An 11,768-nucleotide genomic window follows, 5' to 3' on the forward strand; every position below is an offset into this window, starting at 1 on the left:
TACTCCATGTTGCTTATTTCTTTCTTACTGTATACATGGTAACAAAAAAAGGGAAAGTGGAGCCTCGTGGTGGACATGCCTGGCCCCAGGTAGCCCTTTTCTATGGGTTTAGCTGTAGGCCTCCCCGCATTCAAGCTTCCAGCTTCCTTATCGATGCTTGCAGCTCAATCTTTCAGGCTTCTCTTTGTTAGAAAAGAAATGCTTTCTTGGGCTGCTTTTTGTTAGAAGGGAAATTCTGTTGAGGACTCTTTTGCCCTCACTATCTGCCTAAATAATTTCTTTCTATCTCCTGTATCAAGAGCTCTCACTTGATTTACACAAACACCAAAAAAAGGAATTATAGGGGAGAAAAATCATGTGAATGTCAGATACGTGGGAAAGCCTTTAGTCAATTCTCTGATTATAGACAACCTGGGAGAACCTACATTATAATGTACTGAATGCATAATAGCCTTCAGCAGTAGCTCTAAACTTTATAAACACCAGAGAACTTACATGGAGAAGAAACTTTATGTCTGTCATCAATATGGCAATGCCTTCACATCTAACTGATCCTTTAAACAGCAGGACTGAACTGTACTGTAGATAAGCCCTTGATCTGTAATCACCTTTATCAAGCATTCGGCAGGGGTCCAGATCCAGTGTGCACAAGAAAACCTGGAGGAGGAATAGCCTATAACAAGACATTGGTTGGGTCCCCTCCCATTTTACGGGAGCTCTGTTTTCACTCTATTAAATGTTGCAACTGCACACTCTTCTGATCCGTGTTTGTTATGGCTCGAGCTGAACTTTCACTCACCGTCCACCACTGCTGTTTGCTGACATCACAGACCCACCGCTGGCTTCCAACCCTCTGGATCTGGCAGGGTGTCCATTGCACTCCTGATTCAGTGAGGTGCCCATTGTCTCTCCCAATCAGGCTAAAGGCTCACCATTGTTCCTGCATGGCTAAGTGCCCAAGTTCATCCTGATCGAGCTGAACACTAGTTGCTGGGTTCCACGGTTCTCTTCCATGACTCACAGCTTCTAATAGAGCTCTAACACTCACCGCATGGCCCAAGATTCCATTCCTTGGAATCCGTGAGGCCAAGAACCTCAGGTCAGAGAACAAGAGGCTTACTACCATCTTGGGAACTCTTAAGAACAAGGACCCCTCTGGTAACATTTTGGCGACCATGAAGGGACCTCCAAAGTGGTGAGCAATATTGGACCACTTTCACTGGCTATTCTGTTCTCCCCTAGAATTGGAGGAAAATACTGGGCACCTGTCGGCCGGTTAAAAACGATTCGTGTGGCCACCGGACTTAAGACTCAGGTGTGAGGCTGTCTGGGAAAGGGCTGTCTAACAACCCCCAACCCTTCTGGGTTGGGAGCATTGGTCTGCCTGGAACCAGCTTCCACTTTCAATTTTCCTGGGGAAGCCAAGGGCTGACTACAGGCAGAAAGCTGTCGTCCCAAACTCCCGGCCTTAGCTGGTTGAGATCATGGTGCAGCCAGAAGTCTACTCAACAGTCGCCCATGTGTGCGCCCCTACCTTTCCTTCTGACCCATACCTCCTGGGTCCTGACCATGACTTTCTTGAAAGTGTAGCCCCAAAATTCTCTGTACCTCTGAATCTACTTCCTCCAATCCCTGCCTCCTAGATACTAATGCTTCAGACTTTCACTTCCTCTCCCAAGTATTAGAGCAGGTTGTATCTCCAAAGGGATCTAAGGAAGCTCTATGCTGCATCCTTAGGCCCCTAGGCTATGAAACCAAGGAGTTTTGTCCCTGGTGTCCCTCCCAATTTAGGGATACAGCTCTCGACATGGGCAGTTATGTGGGACCCATTTCCCACCACCCTTGCCAGGGCCTTAGAACTGATAACCCAGTACTTTAACAACTGGAACTGAGTCTACAACTACATAATATATCAGGATGAAAGCAAATTGAGTAAATAAAAGGGAGGCACATATTCCTGTAGAGGCAAATGAGGGCAACGAGTGAATGTCCTTCCACTGTGTTTCCAAAATCCATCTACAAAGACAGAAAGGAGAAAGAAAAAGAGAAAGAGAAAGATAGAAGTAGTAAAGAAAAAAGTGTACCCTATTTCGTTAAAAGCCAGGGTAAATTTAAAACCTATAATTGATAATTGAAGCTTTTCTCCATGACCCTGTAACACTACAATACCCCTTTGTTGTCAATGTAAACAAGGGTGTAGCCCGAAAACACTGAGGCCACTGGCAACCAGTAGCCCTCCTATAAAAAAATCCTTAACCCAGGAACCCATGGATGGCCCAAATGCATTCAATCCATAGCATTTGCTTTGCTAACAAAAGAAAGTAGACTTTAGAGGAAACCTCATTGTGAGCACACCTCTCCAGTTTAGAACTATCCTAAGTCAAAAAAAGCAAAAAAGGTAGCTTACTAACTCAAAAATTTTAAAGTATGGGGCTATTCTGTTAGAAAAAGATAATTTAACATTAATCACTGAAAATTCCCTTAACCCAGCAGGTTTCCTAACAGGGGATTTAAATCTTAATTACCATACGAAGGTCCGACCAGACATAGGAGGAACTCCCTCCAGGACAGGACGATAGATGGTTCCTCCCAGGTGATTGACAAAAAAAAAGAAAAACACAATGGATATTCAATAATTGAGGGAAACTCTTGTAGAAGATAGACCTAGGTAAATTCTCAGGTAACCCTGATGGCTATATTGGTGTTTTACAAGGGTTAGGACAATCCTTTGATATGACCTGGAGAAATATACTGTTACTGCGAGATCGGACACTAACCCCAAATGAGAGAAGTGCCGCCATAACTGCAGCCCGAGAGTTTGGCGATCTCTGGTATCTCAGTCAGGTCAATGATAGGATGACAACAGAGGAAAGAGAACAATTCCCCACAGGCCAGCAGGCAGTTCCCACTGTAGACCCTCACTGGGACACAGAATCAGAACATGGAGATGGGCACCGCAGACATTTGCTAATTTGCGTGCTAGAAGGACTAAGGAAAACTAGGAAGAAGCCTATAAATTATTCAATAATGTCCACTGTAACACTGGGAAAGGAAGAAGATCCTACCACCTTTCTGGAGAGACTAAGGGAGGCATTGAGTAAGCATACTTCTCTGTCACCTGACTCTATTGAAGGTCAACTAATCTTAAAGGATAAGTTTATCACTCAGTCAGCTGCAGACATTAGAAAAAAACTTCAAAAGTCTGCCTTAGGCCCGGAGCAAAACTTAGATACCCTATTGAACTTGGCAACCTTGGTTTTTTATAATAAAGATCAGGAGGAGCAGGTGGAATGGGACAAATGAGATAAGAAAAAGACCACCGCTTTAGTCACGGCCCTTAGGCAAGCAGATTTTGGAGGCTCTGGAACACGGAAAGGCTGGGAAAATGGAATGCCTAATAGAGCTTGCTTCCAGTGTGGTCTACAAGGACACTTTAAAAAAGATTGTCAGAATAGGAGTAAGCCGCCCCCTCATCCATGCCCCTTATGTCAAGGGAATCACTGGAAGGCTCACTGCCCCAGGGGACGAAGGTCCTCTGAGTCAGAAGCCACTAACCAGACAATCCAGCAGCAGGACTGAGGGTGCCCAGGGCAAGTGCCAGCTCACACCATCACCCTCACAGAGCCCCAGGTATGCTTGATCATTGAGGGCCAGGAGGTTAACTGTCTCCTGGACACTGGCGTGGCCTTCTCAGTCTTACTCTTCTGTCCTAGACAACTGTCTTCCAGATCTGTCACTATCCGAGGGGTCCTAGGACAGCCAGTCACTAGATACTTCTCCCAGCCACTAAGCTGTGACTGGGGAACTCTTTTCACATGCTTTTCCAATTATGCCTGAAAGCCCCACTCCCTTGTTAGGGAGAGACAGTCTAGCAAAAGCAGGGGCCATTATACACCTGAACATAGAAGAAGGAACACCCATTTGTTGTCCCCTGCTTGAGGAAGAAATTAATCCTGAAGTCTGGGCAACAGAAGGACAATATGGACGAGCAAAGAATGCTCATCTTGTTCAAGTTAAACTAAAGGATTCCTCCTTCTTTCCCTACCAAAGGCAGTACCCCCTTAGACCCAAGACCCAACAAGGACTCCAAAAGATTAAGGACCTAAAAGCCCAAGACCTAGTAAAACCATGCAATAGCCCCTGCAATACTCCAATTTTAGGAGTACAGAAACACAACGGACAGTGGAGGTTAGTGCAAGATCTCAGGATTATCAATGAGGCCATTGTCCCTCTATACCCAGCTGTACCTAGCCCTTATACTCTGCTTTCCCAAATACCAGAGGAAGCAGAGTGGTTTCCAGTCCTGGACCTTAAGGATGCCTTTTTCTGCATCTCTGTACATCCTGACTCTCAATTCTTGTTTGCCTTTGAAGATCCTTTGAACCCAACGTCTCAACTCACCTGCACTGTTTTACCCTAAGGGTTCAGGGATAGACCCCATCTATTTGGCCAGGCATTAGCCCAAGACTTGTGCCAATTGTCATACCTGGACACGCTTGTCCTTCGGTACGTGGAGATTTACTTTTAGCTGCCGGTTCAGAAACCTTCTGCCATCAAGCCACCCAAGCACTCTTAAATGTCCTTGCCACCTGTGGCTACAAGATTTCCAAACCAAAGGCTCAGCTCTGCTCACGGCAGGTTAAATACTTAGGACTAAAATTATCCAAAGGCACCAGGGCCCTCAGTGAGAAACATATTCAGCCTATAGTGGCTGATCCTCATCCACAAACCCTAAAGCAACTAAGAGGGTTCCTTGGCATAACAGGCTTCTGCCGAATATGGATTCCCAGGTATGACGAAATAGCCAGGCCATTATATACACTAATTAAGGAAAATCAGAAAGCCAGTACCCATTTAGTAAGAGGGACACCTGAAGCAGAAGAGGCTTTCCAGGCCCTAAAGAAGGCCCTAACGCAAGCCCCAGTGTTAAGCTTGCCAGTGGTGCAAGACTTTTCTTTATATGTCACGGAAAAAGCAGGAGTAGCTCTAGGAGTCCTTACACAGGTCCGAGGGACTAGCTTGCAACCCGTGGCATATCTGAGTAAGGAAATTGATGTAGTGGCAAAGGGTTCACCTCATTGTTTATGGGTAGTGGCGGCAGTAGCAGTCTTAGTATCTGAAGCAGTTAAAATGACACAGGGAAGAGATCTTACTGTGTGAACATCTCATGATGTGAACGGCATACTCACTGCTGAAGGAGACTTGTGGCTGTCAGACAACCATTTGCTTAAATATCAGGCTCTATTATTTGAAGAACCAGTGCTGCAACTGCGCACTTGTGCAACTCAATCCAGCCACATTTCTTGCAGATAATGAATAAAAAATAGAACATAACTGTCAACAAGTAATTGCTCAAACCTACACCGCTCAAGGGGACCTTCTAGAGGTTCTCTTGACTGTTCCCGACCTCAACTTGTATACTGATGGAAGTTCCTTTGTAGAAAAAGGACTTCGAAAAGCAGGGTATGCAGTGGTCAGTGATAATGGAATACTTGAAAGTAATCCCCTCACTCCAGGAACTAGTGCTCAGCTGGCAGAACTAATAGCCCTCACTCGGGCGCTAGAATTAGGAGAAGAAAAAAGGGTACTTAGTGTCAGAATTGGATATCCATACACCCCTAGTGTGGTTAAAATGGAATAGGGGAATATCAGATAATTTTTACTGGAGAAGGAAGTGAAATAAACATAAGAAATCCTTTATTCACACAGCAACTCTTGTAGGACATACAAGGATTCACATGGTATAGAATAATTTCAGTGTAACCAATGAGGGACAGGGCCCAGTGATCATTCATTCCTCAGTAAGTATTACAGTTCTCACAGCAGGGCAATACTAAGCCTAAAGTCAGAGTAGCAAAACCATCTGCAGGAATTCATCAGAAAACTCAAACCAGGAAAAAACTCTATCAAGAACCCTTTAGGAAGTCCTAGCTAGCCAGAGCAATCAGACAAGAGAAAGAAATAAAAGGGCATCCAAATTGGAAAAGAAGAAGTCAAATTATTCTTATATTTGACATGATCTTAAATTTGGAAAAATCTAAAGACTCCACCAAAAAACTATTAGAACTGATAAAGTAAGTAAAGTTGCAGAATACAAAATCAACATACAAAAATCAGTAGCATTTCTATATGCCAACAGTAAACAATCTGAAAAAGAAATCAAGGAAGTAATCCCATTTATAATAGCAATAAAATAAAATACCTAGAAATAAACTTAACCAAAGAAGTGAATGATCTCTACAATGAAAACTGTGAAACACTGATGAAAGAATTGAAGAGGACACAAAAAAATGGAAAGATATTCCATGTTCATAGATTGGAAGAATAAAAATGGAAAGATATTCCATGTTCATGGATTGGAAGAATCAATATTGTTAAAATATCCATACTACTCAAAGCAATCTACAGGTTCAATGCAATCCCTATCAAAATACCAAAGACGTTCTTCACAGAATTAGAAAAAAAATCCTAAAATTTACATGGAACCACAAAAGACCCAGAATAGCCAAAACTATTCTAAACAAAAAGAACAAAACTGGAAGAATCACATTACCTGACTTCAAATTATACTACAGAGCTATAGTAATCAAAACAGCATTGTACTGGCCTAAACCCAGACACATAGACCAAAGGAACAGGACAGAGGACCCAGAAACAAACCCATACACCTGCAGTGAACTCAGTTTTAACAAAGTGCTGGGAACAGACATTGGGGAAAGGATGGGCTCTTCAATAAATGGTGCTGGGAAAACTGGGCATGCAAAGGCAGAAGAACGAAACTAGACCCCTGTCTCTTGCCATATACAAAAATCAAATCAAAATGGGTTAATGGCCGGGCACGGTGGCTCAAGCCTGTAATCCCAACACTTTGGGAGGCCGAGACAGGCGGATCACGAAGTCAGGAGATCGAGACCATCCTGGCTAACACAGTGAAACCCCGTCTCTACTAAAAAATACAAAAAAAAAAACTAGCCGGGCGAGATGGCGAGCGCCTGTAGTCCCAGCTACTCGGGAGGCTGAGGCAGGAGAATGGCGTAAACCCAGGAGGCGGAGCTTGCAGTGAGCTGAGATCCAGCCACTGCACTCCAGCCTGGGCGACAGAGCGAGACTCTGTCTCAAAAAAAAAAAAAAAAAAAAAAAAAAATGGGTTAAAGACTTAAATCCAAGTCCTCAGACTATGAAACTACTCTACAGAAACTTTGGGGAAACCCTCTAGGACATTGGCCTGGATAAAGATTTTTTGAGTAATACTGCACAAGCATGGGCAGCCAAAGCAAAAATGAACAAATGGGTCACTTGTTAAAAAGCTTATACACAGCAAAGGAAACAATCAACAAAGTAAAGAGATAACCCACAGAATGGGAGAAGATATTTGCAAACTACTCATCTGACAATGGATTAATAACAAGAATATATAAGGAGCTCAAACAACTCTATAGGAAAAAAATCAAATAATGTGATTTAAAAATGGGTAAAAATTCTGAGTAGACATTTCTCCAAAGAAGACATATAAATGGCAAATAGGCATAAAAAAAGGTGCTCAACATCATCAGTCATCAGAAAAATGCAAATCAAAACTACAATGAGATATCATCCCACCTTAGTTAAAATGGCTTTTATCCGAAAGACAAGCAATAACAAACGCTGACAACAATATGGAGAAAAGAGAACCCATGTTCACTGTTGGTGGGAATGTAAATTATTTCAACCACTATAGAGAACAGTTTGGGGGGTTTTTTCAGAAAATGAAAAATAGAACTAGCAAATGATCCAGCAACCTCACTGCTGGATATATACCAAAAAGAAAGAAAATCAGTATATCGAAGGGATATCTGCACTCCCATGTTCATTGCAGCACCATTCACAATAGCCAAAATTTGGAAGCAACCCAAGTGTCCATCAACAGAGAAATGCATCAAGAAAATGTGGTGCATATACCTGATGGAGTACTATTCAGCTGTAGAAACAGAATGGGATCCTGTCATTTGCAACATGGATGGGGAACTGGAGGTCATAGTGTTAAGTTAAATAAGCCAGGCACAGAAAAACAAATTTCCCATGTTCTCACTTATTTGTGGGAGCTAAAAATCAAAACAATTGAATTCATGGAGATAGAAAGAAGCATGGTGACCAGAGGCTGGGGGTAGTGGAGGGTGAGGGAAAGTAGGGATGATTAATGGGTACAAAAATTTAGTTAGGTAGAAAGAATAATATCTAGTATTTGATAGCACAACAGGGTGACTACAGTCAACAATGACTTATGGTACATTTAAAAATAACTAAAAAAGTATAATTGGGTTGTTTGTAATGTAAATAAAGTATAAATGCTTGAGGGGATGGATACCCCGTTTACTCTGATGTGATTATTATGCATTGCATGCCTGAATCAAAACATCTCATGTACTTCATGAATATGTACCTACTGTGTACCCACAAAAATAAAAATAAAAAAAATTCTAAAAAGAACCCTTTAGCCCACAATTCATTTAAGAACTCAGAATTTTGCCATGTGACTCAATTTTTAAAAGTAAGATAAAAATAGGATTGCGATACGATTTGGGTCCTTGAATGCAAAATTATGCATCTTAACCATTATATTAGTATTATGTGTACATACACATGGCAAATATTTATATGAACATGGATAAATGACACATAATTTATGACTGAAGTCTGATGTTAATATAATTCTTCCTTTAAAATGTCAAACCTGTCCATATTTTCCCACCTAGACTACCATGGTTATTCCTCACCTTGACAGGCAGGAGGAGAGGGCAAGGAGAGGAGATTAGGAGGGAGGAAGCAGGCAAGAGACGCCGCAGGAGCATGCACTATGCGGGTGAGTGTCCCCAGCCGTGTTGGGGCAGGGATAGACGGTGGCGGGGAATGAAGGGCAGTAGGAGCAGAAAGAAGGAAGAGGGTTTCACATAAATAGAACTAACAGAGGTATCTAGACTCTTCTCCCCTGCTCCCTGGATCCTAGTCCTAGTTCTAACCAGTTACTAAATCCTTGTCAGCAAAGGATCATCCAGCCTGTTCCTAAACAGCCCTAGTGTAGGGACCTGACTGACACCTAAGGTAGAGTAATTTGGTTTTATAAACAGGGTTAATAATTATAGTAGTGATTCCTGTTACCTGTTCAGCACTAAGTAGATGACAACTACCATGCAAAGTCCTTGATCTCATCAAATTTTTACAATAGCCTCATGAGGACAAGAGAGAAGGGCAGTGTAGCTAGGTGAGAATCAACCAGTCATTTAGTTCAACCTCATTCAGTTGTGAGGAATCTCAGGCCCAGATATGTTAAGATCTGGTGTTACAAAGCCCCCTGCTTCTGCTTTCAACCATTAGATAACCCAGAACACCTAGATGTTTCCTCTATTTTCTGTGAACTCAGCAAAAGTATCATTTACCCACACAGTCTCCTATGGTTGTGCTTGTATGCACTGCTCTTGTGCTATGACCAGAATTAGTTCACAGCAGCATTTCACGTTGTCACAATGTCAACTTGGCATGTCTTCCACACTGCCAGCCTGTGATGTACTTTAGACAATTGTATATTTCTGGCTATATATGATTTAAACACACTCAAACATCTCTCATACTGAAAATTCACAATTCCTAAACAAATCTATAAAATGCTCTAGAAGTGAGCTGGCAGCCCAGCACTTTGGGAGGCCAAGGTGGGAGAATCACGAGGTCAGGAGATGAAGATCATCTTGGCTAACAAGGTAACAACCCGTCTCCACTAAAAATACAAAAAATTAGCCAGGCGTGGTGGTGGGCACCTGTAGTCCAAGCTACTCGGGAGGTTGAGGCAGGAAAATGGCATGAACCTGGGAGGCGGAGCTTGCGGTGAGCTGAGATCACACCACTGCACTCCAGCCTGGGTGACAGGGTGAGACTCTGTCTCAAAAAAAAAAAAAAAAAAAAAAAAAAAAAAAAAAAAAAAAAAAAGAAGTGAGCTGACATTGAGAAAATCTCTTCATATATTTGAGTTTTTCATTTTAATTAAGTTTTGAATGACTATAATACTCATTATTATCCAAATAGGTTTTAAAGGGACTCTTGTATGACATCACAGTTTTTTCTGGAGATAAGCTAACAAATGGTGTGACATGCTATGAAATAGCTTTTATTGTGGATAAGGGAAGAAATACATATTCAATGAAGCATACGTATTGTCCGTAAAACATATCACATTATGTGACCTTGTCAGTAGTTAAAAATCAATTCAAGTTCCAGCCAACCCTAACATTTATTAGTATTATCATTTATTAGTATTATAATTACAATTATTTCTTTAAAATAGTTGTATCATATTAAATAATACTTGTAATAATTTCTCAAGCTTTCCAATCTTGCACCTATTAGAACTGTTCTTTTTTTTTTTTTTTTAGATGGAGTCTCACTCTGTCACCCAGTCTAGAGTGTAGTGGTGCAATCTCGGCTCACTGTAACCTCTATCTCCCGTGTTCAAGCAATTCTCCTGCCTCAGCCTCCCAAGTAGCTGGGATTACAGGTGCCTGCCACCACGCCCAGCTAATTTTTTGTATTTTTAGTAGAGACGAGATTTCACCATGTTTTGCCAAGCCTGACGAGGCCAGACTGGTCTCGAACTCCTGACCTCTGGTGATCCACCCGCCTTGGCCTCCCAAAGTGCTAGGATCACAGGCGTGAGCCACTGCATCCACCCCGGAACTGTTCTTAAAGGGTGCCTCTACTCATCTATTTGTCCATAGGTTTATTACTTTATATAAAGAGCATCTTAGAGACTTTTCAGGACAACAAAGATACCTTTTACCATCACTGGAAAGCATTTTTCGTGAATACTTGATAACTTTAACAACGTGATCTTCCCTGTTTCAGCTGACACTAAAGACACACTCATCCTCTGATGAAGCCGCACACGTTAGCTGGCAAGAGTATCCCGCTTCACCGTGGAGGTTCGATTCAGTTGCTCTGAATGCTGGTCGTACCAAATATACCTCTCTCTGCTCTCCACTGAAAGAAACTCAGCTGAGTGTTCACTCCAAAGTTAGGTTTCTATACTTCTTTGGAATAAATCATCTGAGTTGTGTAATAAAGAGAAGTCATAATGCAATTCCTAGACACATGAATAAAATGCTAAAGGTTGCACAAATGCTGAATTGTAGGGATATTTCAGGCAGCATATGGCTTCCTCTTTATTTTATTACCAAGGCTAAATTCATTTTTATACATTTTTATACATGTTTATTTTAAGCTAGTCTTTTATTTATTTATTTATTTATTTATTTGAGATGGAGTCTCGCCCTGCTGTCTAGGCCGGAGTGCAGTGGCGCGATCTCAGCTCACTGCAACCTCCTGGGTTCGAGCCATTCTCCTGCCTCAGCCTCCCAAGTAGCTGGGATTACAGGCGTATGCCACCACGCCCAGCAAATTTTTGTGTTTTCAGTGGAGATAGGGTTTTGCCATATTGGCCAGGCTGGTTTCGAACTCCTGACCTCAGGTGATCCACCCACCTCGGCATCCCAAAGTGCTGGGATTACAGGCGTTGAGACACCATGCTCGGCCTAAGGTAGTCTTTTTTTTTTTTTAGATGGCGTCTCATTCTGCTGCTTAGTCTGGAGTACAGTGGTGCAATCTTGGCTCACTACAACCTCCACCTCCCGGGTTCAAGGGATTCTCCTGCTTCAGCCTCCTGGGTAGCTGGGTCTACAGGCACGTGCTACCACACTCAGCTAATTTTTGTATTTGGAGTAGAGACAGGGTTTCACCGTGTTAGC

The 11,768-nt window shown here is 42.3% G+C and overlaps 1 long non-coding RNA gene across 1 annotated transcript; it reads left to right on the forward strand.

The window, feature by feature from the left end:
- Positions 1 to 11,127, forward strand: LOC126933947 (uncharacterized). The gene is made up of 3 exons (XR_007718776.1): positions 1 to 1,195; positions 8,733 to 8,839; positions 10,870 to 11,127. It is a non-coding gene; the product is annotated as an uncharacterized LOC126933947 (long non-coding RNA).
- Positions 11,128 to 11,768: the final 641 nt, after the last annotated feature.

This window comes from Macaca thibetana, chromosome 13 (genome assembly GCF_024542745.1).
Source record: "Macaca thibetana thibetana isolate TM-01 chromosome 13, ASM2454274v1, whole genome shotgun sequence".
In the NCBI taxonomy this organism is placed as follows: domain Eukaryota; kingdom Metazoa; phylum Chordata; class Mammalia; order Primates; family Cercopithecidae; genus Macaca; species Macaca thibetana.